This window comes from Thamnophis elegans, chromosome 5, assembly GCF_009769535.1.
Source record: "Thamnophis elegans isolate rThaEle1 chromosome 5, rThaEle1.pri, whole genome shotgun sequence".
NCBI lineage: Eukaryota > Metazoa > Chordata > Lepidosauria > Squamata > Colubridae > Thamnophis > Thamnophis elegans.
In genome coordinates this window covers 91,425,125-91,438,653 of record NC_045545.1, presented here as the reverse complement: position 1 = coordinate 91,438,653, position 13,529 = coordinate 91,425,125, and positions in this window count along the sequence as shown.

Here is a 13,529-nt window from a genome sequence, read left to right as displayed (position 1 = left end):
CAAAATAAATATGGGACTAAGAAATTCAAGATAGCTTATGATTGAAGAAACAAGGAATGACATAATCTGTTTAGAGCTAGCCCTGCAAAGAGGAGTTAAAGCTCAAATGAAAGATGATACTAACTTTTTTTTTCAAGTTTATCTTAGAATATTTTTGTTAAAGATTTTTACCCTGTATTGGTTTTGGGAAGTCGGGGGGGGGGGGAGGTTGGGGGGGGGGTGTTGGGTGGGGAGGGGAGGGGGAGGGAGGTAAATATTTGTAAGTTTTTTTGCAAAAATTTCAATTAAAAAAAGTTGTTAGGCAAAAAAAGAAAAGAAAATATGGTATTAATATTGTACGATAGATAGGAATTGGATATGTATGTGTACTGATAGTAACTACGTAACAGAAGGCATTAATGGATAGGTATACTGACTACCTATACCTACGTAATGGATATAAACTGTTATTGTTGTAAGATCAAAAAAACTCTATGGAAATGACTATTCCAGAAATGTCATACTATGTCCAACGTTGTTTTTTTTTAAAAATATATTTTATTCATTTTCACATTCCATTTTACAATCACTTATATACAGAGTATTTGCTATAAGAAAAAATAAAATATATAAAAAATAAAATAAAACAAAATAAAAAAGAAAACACAACTCATCATTCACAACCCCACCTGACACTTCCATCCTCCATACACCCCATCTACCCCCTCCAACTTTCCTTTCTCCCTCTAACACTCCCCTCCTACTTCCCTTTCCCCTCAAACCTTCCTTCTCCCCTTACTCCCAACACGCCCTCCTTACATTCCCCTTACTCCTTCCTTACTCCTCCCTCTTCTTTCCCTCTACCTCCCTCCTTGGTGTATGCCTTTATTCAAGTGTTGTTTAATCTGATAAAAAGTAAAATAAACCAAGGGGAAAAAAAATATAAAGAAAGAAAAGAGAAAAAAAAGGAAAAAAAAACAACCGTATATAAGTGCATTCTTGTTCTTATTGAGACTATGTTAACACCCACCCACCCACCCCCCATAAATCCCCATCCCTAATCCTCCCGACTTCCCGGGGCCCACACCTGGCACTGCCTTCTATCTAAAGTATCTTGTGTTCGTATGGATTAAAAATAAAAGTAATATATTAAAGGAAAGAAAAACAAGAAAAAAGAAAGAAAAGAAAAAAGAAAAAAGAAAAAAGAAAAAGGAAAAAAAAGAAAAAGAACTCTTTGTGTTAAGCTCAGCCCCCCATCTTTATCTATGCTTAAATAGTGTAAGTCATTCTATCTATATTTTATTCTCGTCTCTTGCTTCTTTGTTATTTACCCCAACCTCCTGTAGACTCTCCCGTTCCTCTTCCTTAACCTTGTATTCAGATAAACATTTGTACAAATTTGTATAGACATCAATATACAATCTAGCTCAAAAATAATCCCTTCTAGTAAAATTTAAGCAGTGTGGATCATTCCACATATTCAAATATTACTTTACAGAAGAATAATCAAACTTTCCCTTCTAATAGGATTTAAACAGCGTAAATAATCTTTCTTAACCTTATTTTCAAACAGTAATTCAAAATAATCTAACCAAACTTTCCCTTCTTAGTAAAATTTAAGCAGCGTGAATCAAGTATTACTTTACACAAAAATCAGTTTACATTCTATCTTAAGATGATCCCGACCGGCTTTCTCTTCTAATAGGATTTAAACAACGTAAATCATTCCGCATGCATTTTACCCTCATCCCTTGCTTGTCTGATATTTACCACTATCAAATTTATGCAGACATTAGTTTAAGATCTAGCTCAAAATAATTTCACCAAACTTTCCCTTCTAATAAGAATTAAATAGCATGGATCATTCCACATATTCAAATAATACTTTCAACAAGAATCAGTTAACCTTCTGTTTTAAAAAATAATCTCGTCCAGCTTTCCCTTCTAACAGAATTTAAACAACATAAATCATTTTGCATCCTTTTACATATATACATTCAATATCACCCCACCAATATACGTAAATCATTCCGCATGCATTTTACCCTCATCCCTTGCTTCTCTGATATTTACCACTATCAAATTTATGCAGACATTAATTTAAAATCCAACTCAGAATAATTTCACCAAGCTTTCCCTTCTAATAAAAATTAAATAGCATGGATCATTCCACATATTCAAATAATACTTTCAACAAGAATCAGTTTACCTTCTGTTTTAAAGTAATCCCTTCTAACAGAATTTAAACAACATAAATCATTCCGCATTCATTTTACATATATACAATCAGTATCACCCCACCAATAAGTTCCGCTTTTTCTACCGGAGAGAGGTCGCAAACCCCCATTCAGTCCACAACTTTGGCAAATATTTTAAAATGTCTAAATCCTCGATCTCCGCTTTTCTGCTTCTCCGAGGGAGGAAAGGCTACCCCCTCCATCTTGCAGCCATGTGGTCTGTTGCTTGCCTTCTCCTTCAGCTTGTCTCTCCTCTTTTCCAAGTGAATCAGGAAGTCCCGCCTTCAAAGTCTTGTAATAGAAATCTCGAGCCTCCGAAACAGAGTTAAGACGAAATCTTTGATTCTCAAATGTGACCGTAATGCCGGCTGGGGCCTCCCATCTATATTGAATCTGTTGATTTCTAAGCTCTTTAGTTAAAAAAGCATAGTCTCTTCTTGCTCTCAACATCTGGAAAGGTATTTCTTTGAAGACAATCAAGTCCTGGTCATCAACTCGCAGACTATTATTATGAAACTTTTGCATAATCGCGTTTCTGGATTCTTTTGTGGAAAAATATATAATTATGTCCCTCGGGAGCTGTCGCTGTTCCGCTACCAACGAATTCTGGCGATAAATTTTCCGAATCTGCCAATCAAAGTTAAGTCCCGGGCTTCCCACCGCATGGCTGAAGGCTTCAACAAAGGTCTGTTTCAGATTCTCTCGCTCCTTTTTGCGGAATCCTCTGACTCTTATTGCGAATGCCTTCTTATTAAAGTTTATCATCACGAGCTGTTCTTGAGTGTCTCTAATTTTTTGTTGTAATATTTGAATATTAGTAGTCAAATTAAAATTAGCCTCCTCCAAGCTTTCCAATTTATTCTCTATTTCAGCAGAATAATCTGACAGGGCAGACACGGCTGCAAACGTATTCGCCTTCATTTGGTCAATTTTAGACTTTAAATCATCATATAGCTCCAATACAAATTCCTTAATTTCTTGTTTAAAATCATTAAGCATTTGAAAGAAAAATTCCTGTGTTAAAAATTCTCCAGTAGAGGGCGTAGGAGACAAGGGCTGCGATTCCAGTATAGATTCTTTAGATTCTTTAGGCACATTTGTAGAGAGACGCTTCGATTTTGACCTGGGTGCCATTATAAATAAACAAATAAACAGCGCTTTCGCTCCCCTCTGTTTCCAAAAAAAAAAAAATTATTTTGTTAAGGAGCGGTCTGCAGGAAGGTAAAACCGGCTAAGTACATCCCCTATCAGTCACCAACGGGGAGAAATCGCCATTTTGAAGTCCATTTAAACAAAGAAGCCTCTAAGACAAATGGTGCTGGTGTTTAAGATAGTAATAAAAGCATAAATCTCACAGGGGTGGGACCCGCCCGTATTAATCCTAGCTTCAAACAACTTTGCTTTGTCCTGGGGGGGGGGGGCTCGCCTGTCTGGGGCTGCAAAAAAGGCAGCTGAGAAGAACTGGCTGGAGATAAAAGCTCCGCTCACGCTGGATCTAATCTCTGTCCACAGCCAAAAAAAAAGAGAAAGGCTGTGAATTACGAATAGACCCTAGCACACAGAGCTACTCCCTGCCCCTTTCTTAGCCAAAAAGGGGTGATATCTATGATCTTATTTAGATATACAGACCAGATCTCTGAGAGGAGCTCGGTTGAGCCCTCCTCAGCAACAGGCTCCGCCCCCCCCGGTCCCATGTCCAACGTTTTTAATGTTTACTTAATAAAAACCATTTTTTTAAAAAAAAAAATTTCAATCCCATCCCTGAGCAGAATCCAATTTGAATCAGTTGGGTCTTCTAAATTTTTGGACTCGTGCTATAGTCCATCTTCAGGGATCTTCTCTTCAGAGGTGGGCTCCTACTAGTTTGCACCTATTTGGTAGAACCGGTTCGTCAAATCTACCGAACCGGTTAGAAGAGGTTCCACCAGTGGACCTGGAAAGCAGGCCACACCTACAGAAGAGGTTCCAAAAATTTTTTGAAACCCACCACTGGTCCTTGGATATGATTATTCTACACTATCATGCTCATATTTATAAAACTCAGTGCCTCTGTGAAAGGTAAGGATGACTGCTGCGTTTGTGGTGCAATCAGAACATTGCGTGTGTTGAAGTTGTTTTAACGCAAACCAAAGATGCCTTTTAAAAAACAAGTTTACATCCTATTCTTATGCATGCTAGTGCTGTGTGTGAGGTAATTTAAGGTGGTTCTGACAAGTGTCGTCGGCATCTTCATATCCGGTCACATGGGCGGCAAGCCACTCCCATCCGGTCACATGGGTGGCAAGCCACTCCTACCCGGTCACATGGGTGGCAAGCCACTCCCAGAAAGGAGGCCACACCCACTGAGTAGGTTCAAACAATTTTTGAAACCCACCACTGCTTCTCTTGCTGCAGAATGTCACCCAGATGGATCCTGTGACCTGGGACACATACATCTGCCTTCATTTGTGTTAAATAAAGCAAATCAGGATCCCATCCGAGTCAGTCACAACAACCAAGTTTGTTCTACCAAGCTTTTGGGTTCATCCTGGAGCCCATCCTCAGGGAACTTCTCCTTCTTCAAAATGTGTTCCTATTATCCTTAATTTGTTCATTGAAAATTGTCTCCTGTGCCTTAAAAATTATGATCTGAAAGAATTCCCTAAGGTCTCCTCGAGCTGTTAGATGGACCGAAGCTGAGCTGAGTGACAGGAGCTCAACCCACCACGCAATACTAGGGCTCGAACCGTCAGAGTTGAGACCATCTCCAGCGTCATTAAGTCACTGAGCCACTATGCTTCTACTTAAGCCACAAAGAAAAACCAGATATAAAAATATATGTATAAAACCAATTCAGTAAATATTATAAAAGCAGAGATATAAACCCTAGGCATTTATTTATTCAGCATATGGCGATTTTACATTAGCCAGGAGACTAAAAATGCTAACGCAGGGTAGTAATTTGGTTGCCTGTTTGCTAGCTGTTTGGTTCATGCTCGCGTGTTTCCCAGGGTGCACCACAGGAGGGCGAGCTTGCTCCTCACCAAAAAGAAAGACAAACAGGGTTCTTGCAGGGTCATTTGAGGTCCTTCCACCAAAGCTGTCTCACAAATGGCTGTCACAACCTGGAAGGTTCAGTGCTGGCAGGATTCTGATTGTCCCCACAAAGCGCCAGCTCATCTTCCCATCAGTGGTACCTGTTCTGACCCCCCTCGTCCCACACCAACACACTCCAAGCCAAAGATACTTTGCGAGAATTTATTAACAGACAGACAGGTCCTTGGCAGCAATCCAACACAGATAAGCCTTGGCAGCAATCCAGCCTGCCAGGCTCACAGTACTGTTCTCCAACATTAGTTCTGCAAAAGGGGCGTGTGCACAAGCAGTCCTTTTTATAGTCTGGAGAGGAGCCTAATTACCAGCAGCTGAGTGCAATTACCTCCTGTAATTGCGCAACTGTTCCTTACGCCTATTAGCTCTCCAGTGCCGGGCATCCAGGAACAACTCACTGCTGACGTCAGGATCACACTCCCTTGTCTCCTCCCCACTGGTCCAAGGCTCAGGCACCTCCTGGTGGACAACCAGCCTCTCTGCGCCCTGCTCAGAGTCGGAACCCTGTCCAGGGTCCTCCACATCCTCCAGAGCCGACTCATAGGGCCCCTCACTGTCAGAGTCTGGTGGCAGCTCCAACGGCTCCTGCTGGGCCACAACAGGTACCTATTTATCTACTCACACAGAATATGCTTTTGAACTGCTAGGTAGGCAGAAAGAGAGATGAGTAATAGGAGCTGTCAGGGTTCCAAATAGCATCCAAAAGTAAATCAGAGTCCAAAGCAAAGTATTGCTCAAAGTTCCAATTTATTAAGAGAGCCATATTGGCCACATCTGGGAAAACCTGAATATGAAAGCTTCCCGGTTTTCCCCACCCAGTTGAAAGTTCAAGATCTTGTCCCCACACCCACAAGCCCATCCCATGGTCCAATCTCTCACTGCCATGCTGGCAGTTCCACTCATCCAGTTCCGGTCAGGTGCAGAGGTGAAGAGACAAAGAATGACCTTGGCTTTCTAGAAAGAATTTTGTTATGGCTACATAACATCTAACTCCATACAATCCCCCCTCCCATTTTCCCCACAATAGAAAATGCATAGTAGAATAATAGAAAGTGTGGCAGGACAAAGATCCAAAAGAAAATATGGCTGGAGGCCTGACACTCTGCCACACAGCGCTGGGACTCAAACCACTGGAGGAAAGACTATCTCCAGCATCATTAAACCACTGATTCACCAAGCTTGTACTTTGGGGGGTGTGTGTTGTTATGAGAAGAGATGGCCTAGCCGATAGCTTTCAGAAGGCCAGCACTCCTGATCTTGTGTGACAGACGTCGGAAGGAGTCTGCGGCAGCAAACACCAGCCAGGACTTCACAGGAATGAGCAATTGGTCTCCTTCCTGTTCCCTGCCCAAAGCTGTCAATCTCACATGAGTTATTTCTAAGCAGTCAGTGCTGCATTCAAAAATAAGTGCCTGAACGATTGCATCCAAAGCCTTATAGGTCAATCTGTTGCATTTTCTGAGGCTTATGGGTAGACAGCTCGAGGGGGAAAGATAAATGGATGCCTTTCAAAAAAAAAAAAACCTTCAGCTGGAATGGATGAGATTGATATCAAGAGACAATGGTTGAAATGCTCTGCTCCCTTAGATGGGAGACAGCTCTGTTAAATGCTGCTGGATTGACTCGTGGCTAAACAAAGCTAGGAGGGCTTGAACGCAAGAGCATTTTGTATGTCAGATTTCAGTGGTGGGATTCAAATAATTTAACACCTGGTTCTCTGTCCTATTGACCAGCTGTGTAGGCGTGGCTCAGTGGCCATGTGACTGGATGGGTGTGGTCAACTCAACATCACTCACGTCGATGGCCGCTTCGCCTTAGCTGTGACAATGTAACAAGGGTTAACCGGAGAGGCAGTTTCTGTAAGCAGGGCAATAAAGATGAGGCTAGAAACAACACCAGAATGTTTCCTTCCTGCCTTCCTTACAGGATTAGCCCTGTAAAAGGGGTGAAAAAAACAAAAGGAGATTTCTTCCAACAACTGGTTCTCCCAACTGCTTAGAAAGTTAACATCCGGTTCTCCCAAATAGGTGCGAACTGGCTGAATCCCACCACTGGATGAAGAGAGTAACAATCTCTTTGTTGTGTCCTATCGTTTTTAAATTCTTTTTTAAATATTTTCATTTCTGTAAGCTGCCCGGAGTCCTTTGGGATTGGGCGGCCTAGAAATTCAATAAATGAAATAAATGAAATGAAATCTACTTTACAAATTCAAAGAGGTATACCGATGACAATTACATGAAGTACTGGTACCACTCTACAAAGCCTTGGTAAGGCCACACTTTAGAATAGTACATCCACTTTTAGCCACCCCAGTACAAACAATGTTGAGAATTCAGAGGAGAGCAACAAAAATGATTAGGGGCCCAGAAGTGAATAATATACAAAGAACGATTGCAGGAACTGAGTAAATATAGTCCAATGAAAAGAATGAGCAAAGGGAATAAACCTATACAAGAATATATGTTCTTTTGGAGGGCACAATTGGAATATATTGTATACCTAAGAAATATAAGGGGAGCGGGGGGGAAAAGGCCTCCAGGGGACGGGGCTGCACTGTAATATGTGTTTTTTTTCCTTTTCCTTTTGTCTTTTTTTTGTATTCAGTTGTACATGTAATGTTTGTATTATTTGTGTTTAAGAAAAAAAATAAAGTAATTATTGGTTTGTAATAGAGTATTGCTGTAAGAGAGTCAGTTTGATGCAGTGGTGGGTTTCAAAAATTGTTCGAACCTACTCTGTGGGTGTGGCTTGCCACCCATGTGACCGGATGGGAGTGGCTTGCCACCCATGTGACCAGGTGGGAGTGGCTTGCCACCCATGTGACCAGATGGGAGTGGCTTGCCACCCATGTGACCGGATGGGAGTGGCTTGCTGCCCATGTGACCAGATGGGAGTGGCTTGCCACCCATGTGACCGGATAGGAGTGGGTTGCCACCCATGTGACCAGGTGGGAGTGGCTTGCCACCCATGTGACCAGGTGGTAGTGGCTTGCCACCCATGTGACCAGGTGGGAGTGGCTTGCCACCCATGTGACCGGTTATGAAGATGCCGACGACACTTGTCAGAACCACCTTAAATTACCTCACACACAGCACTGGCATGCATACGAATATGATGTAAACTTGTTTTTTTAAAAGGCATCTTTGGTTTGCGTCAAAACAACTTCAACACACGCAATGTTCTGATTGCACCACAAACGCAGTAGTCATCCTTCCCTTTCACAGAGGCACTGAGTGTTATAAATAGGAGCATGATAGTGTAGAATAATCATATCCAAGGACCAGTGGTGGGTTTCAAAAAAATTTGGAACCTCTTCTGTAGGTGTGGCCTGCTTTCCGGGTCCACTGGTGGAACCTCTTCTAACCGGTTCGGTAGATTTGACGAACTGGTTCTACTGAATAGGTGTGAACTGGTAGGAACCCACCTCTGGTTTGATGTAATGATTAAAGCATCAATCTGGAAACCAGGAAACTTGTGAGTTCTAGTCCCACCTGATCCATGAAAACTGGCTGAGTGACTCGATCAGTTACCAGGAAACTGTGAGTTCTAGTCCTGCCTTAAGGATCAAAGCCAGCTGGGTGAGTTTGGATCAATCACCAGGACAATATGAGTTCTAGTCCTTTCAATCCTGCCTTAGGATTGAAAGCTGGCTGAATGCCTGAATCAATGACCAGGAGACTGTAAGTTGTAGCCCCAGCTTAGGCATGAAAGCTAGCTCAGTGACTTTGGGCCAGTCACTTTATCTTAACCCTAGGAAGGAGCAATGGCAAAACAGCTTTGAAAAACATTGTCAAGAAAACTGCAGGGACTTATCCAAGCAGTCTCTGAGAATTGGACATGATTGAATAGAAGAAATGGGGAAAAATGTGGCAATACCGTAATATAGTGTTATTATTGTATCTTATTAGTTACAACTACTAAGATTAGTTGAAATGCCAAACAAAAGGGATGAACAGCATGTTAGATATGATATCTTTGATTTCAGATGTTTAGATCTAAGCAACCTTGTTTGTGACCCACAATAATTAATGTGTAGAATGAAAACCCACCTAGTTCTTCACAGTTTAGATTTACCCCTCTGAATTTTGGATCAACCTTTTCTCAAGAAAAAAAAACAACAAAGCACCCATTACCCATAAAATTCAAAATAATTAACAAAACTGGTATAATATCTTGCATTAAAAATCCATTAAAGTTACCCTTCCATTCTATTCAGTTGCGTGCATTTAATAGGATTAACTCTACGCCGCTCCTTGTATACCTGTCCAAGGTGCTGAATGAGCCAGTTTGCATTGTAGCATTTACAGCTTGTGCGGGATTTAAAAACGTAATCGCAGCTTTTCAAAATGAGGCCTTTTGAGACAGCTTTCTGGGCAAAAAAAAAAGAGAGAGCTTATCCTGATGCAAACAAACACCTCAGAACAATAAAGGGGGGAAAGCTGTTACAGTTTGAATAATTTAACTTTGAGACAACTGTACAATCTAAATAATTTAAGTTTAAGATATATTGCTTCTATTACATACAGAGGGTCCCCCACCCACCCACTGCTGTGCACTCAGTCCATTTCTTAGGAAGTGCTAGGCTAGCAGGAGATTGCAAAAGAAGATTTATTTACACTAATCAAAACCATCAACATTGCATTTAAGCATCCTCTCCCATCAACAATAGATGATGGAATGGAATGGAATGGATGGAATAGAATAGAATAGAATAGAATAGAATAGAATAAGATAAAGGTTCCTCTCGCACATATGTGTTAGTCGTTCTCGACTCTAGGGGGCGGTACTCATCTCCATTTCAAAGCCAAAGAGCTCCGTGTTCATGTGGCTGGCATGACTAAACACCGAAGGCACATGGAATGCTGTTACCTTCCCACCAAAGGTGTTTCCTATTTTTCTACTTGCATTTTTACATGCTTTCGAACTGCTAGGTTGGCAGAAGCTGGGAGCTCACTCCGTTACATAGCAATAGCAATAGCAGTTAGACTTATATACCGCTTCATAGGGCTTTCAGCGGTTTACAGAGTCTGCATATTGCCCCCACAATCTGGGTCCTCATTTTACCCACCTCGGAAGGATGGAAGGCTGAGTCAACCCTGAGCCGGTGAGATTTGAACCGCCGAACTGCAGCTAACAGTCAGCTGAAGTGGCTGCAGTACTGCAGTACTCTAACCACTGTGCCACCTCGGCTCTTACATGGTGCTAGGGATTCAAACCACTGAACTGGCGACCTTTCTGATCTACAAGCTCAGCTTCTTAGCCACTGAGCCACCACATCCCTTGGAATAGAATAGGTATTAATGGAATGGAATGGAACAGAGTGGAGCGGAACAGACCAGACCAGAACAGACCAGAACAGAACAGAACAGAACAGAACAGAACAGAACAGAACAGAACAGAACAGAATAGAATAGAATAGAATATGGACTAGAGCACAGTAGAATAGAATAGAAGCTGGAAGGGACCTCCCTGCTCAAGCAGGAGACCCCAAACCATTTCAGACAAGTGTCTATCCAGTTTCTTCTTAAAAACTTCCAGTGATGAAGCACCTACAACTTCTGGAGGCAAGCCACATGCCCCATTTTCCACCTATTCTGATCCCCACCGCCCGGAACAGGCAGAAAATGGGGTACAGAGGCCAAAAACAGGGTCAGAAAAGGCTGAAAACGGGATTCGCAGACTGAAAATGGGGTGCAAGGAGGTGGCAATAGGCTATGGCAATCCCTGCAGCCTGAAACAGCTGATCGTCAGGAGGCCCGACCATCATCTGCTTATGCTAATCAGGCTGTGCTGAAACTGAAAAGGGATGTTTGCTGCAAAGAGGCAAACTGCTGGGAGGCAGAGGCAGAATATTTTTTTTTCCTGGTGCTAATCGGGCTGTGCTGAAACTGAAACTGAAACAGGCTGTTTGCTGCAAGGAAGCAAATTGCTGGAAGGCAGAGGCAGAATCCCCCCCCTTTGTTTTCCTCCCCAAAAGCTAGGTGTGTCTTATACTTTGGAGCATCTTATACTCCTAAAAATATGGTAGTTTTTGAGAAGTGGGGTTTCCCTTTTAAAACAAATGCCCTTTGGAATGAACTCCCCGCGGAGATTCGGACCCTCACCTCTCTCCAGGCCTTCCGGAAAGCCGTCAAAACCTGGCTGTGCCGGCAGGCCTGGGGTTGATGAGTTCCCCTCCCCTCTCGACTGGTATGGCTGTATGACTCTTGTGTATTTTAATTACGTGTATTGTGTTTGTATCCCCTTTTCCCCTTTTGAGTTGTTCGCCACCCTGAGTCCCTCCCGGAGAAGGGCGGCATACAAATAAACTAAATCTTAAATCTTAAATTTCCATTTTGAATTCTTCATCTTAACTGGAGCCAGTCTCATTCATAACTCTCTTGCTCTCTGCATTAAGAGATTACTTTACTTGAATGGGAAGCGCACCTGTTACATCCATTAAGACAAAATTAACTTACCATTCAGTGCTCAGAGCTGCAACTGAATTCTGAATTACAATTGCCAGTGTAATTTCATTTTTCTCCATGAGTACTTGCTCTCATATTCACTGGGGGTGTGGGGGGAGGACTCTTGAGTGTTTAGCCAACAGAGCTAACAGCAAGCAGTAAACAATACCCTAATCAAGGAATTACCCACTCAGACAAACAGCAAACAATAAACAACAGCTTAATCAAGGAACTACCAAGAACATTTCCCACCAACACTGACTTTGCAAGTATATTAACAGACAGCAAACCCTACTCCCTTCTAGCATTGATGATATTACCTAGTTGGTTAATGAAATGTTTGCAAGTAAATGACCAAGCTCAGAGAATACCAAAGACCCCAGAATTAACAGTGTTCTCCAGTGGTGAGTTTTAAATTGTTTTTACTACTGGTTCCGTGGGCGTGGCTTATTTTATGGGCATAGCTTAGCAGCTATGTGATGGGGTGGGAGTGGCTTGGCGGTCATGTGACCAGGTGGGTGTGGTTTGGCGGTCATGTGACTGGGTGGGCATGGCCAATTTAGATGTCCATTAAACAATACACAGCAGCCCCCTTTTCTATTCTTTTTAACACTGCATGAAGTTTTTGCTCTAGGCTTTTGGTTTTTTTACTAGGGGCAGAGGTTGGCAGTGCCTGGGGACTTCTGGGAATTTCTCCTCTGTGTTAGAAGCACCAAAATAACCAAGTGGATATAAGGTCTCTTGCTGGAGCAGGGGGTTGGCCTAGATGACCTCTGAGGTCCCTTCCACCCCTGGATTGCTGTGCTGTTTCAAAGCATCCTCTGAAGCTGCGTCTAGTGCCAGGTTTGTGGTCCTTCCTTCCCCTCCTTTTTTTCTCTCTCCTTCCCTCTCTCCCTCCCTCCCTCCCCCCACTCTTTCTCCATCTTCCTTATCTTTTCACCTCACCAAAACTTAAGTGGTTTACGAATACAATAGAAGCCCAATATAAAAGTGCAGGGGGATTAAAAACCCTTAAAATACTTACGGCAGCCACTTGTCTAAGAGCACAAGTTTCTTAAATCCTGGGTCTCTTTTGGGGCTTAGGGTGAGTGTGTTTGTGGAACCCCTATTGTGCTTTGACAAAAGTTTAGTTGGTTTTTATTAATCGGGCCGTTATGTTTCAATGCTATGTTTGAATTGCATATTTGATATGTTGAGAGCCACCCAGAGTCTCTTGAAGTGAGCATATAATAAATCTTAATCATAACATTACTTAACAATTGTGAACAATAGATAACAAATGATGGAAGCGTCAGGGTGAAAATCAGCATCCATTAATTCCTTATTAACATCTGCATTAATGGAGCATTACTCAGACCTGCTTTTTTTTTTAAATGAAAACAAGGAAAAAAATGTATTGGTTGCCTGAAACATTCTGAAACATTAAAAACCTTTGTATGCAGCTCTCCTTAATAATGGTGGATTTTGATGCCCATCTCTATATTTTTCTTAATCAGGCATATTCCCACATCTTTCTGAAACCTAATTTTCCTTCTTGGGTATTACTCCTAGTGTTTCAGGCAAAGATAAGCAAACATCCCCCAAATATGGGAATTTTTTCCTGATTTAGCAATAGCAATAGCAGTTAGACTTATATACCGCTTCATAGGGCCTTCAGCCCTCTCTAAGTGGTTTACAGAGTCAGCATATTGCCCCCAAAAACAATCCAGGTCCTCATTTTACCCACCTCAGAAGGATGGAAGGCTGAGTCAACCCTGAGCCGGTGAGATTTGAACCT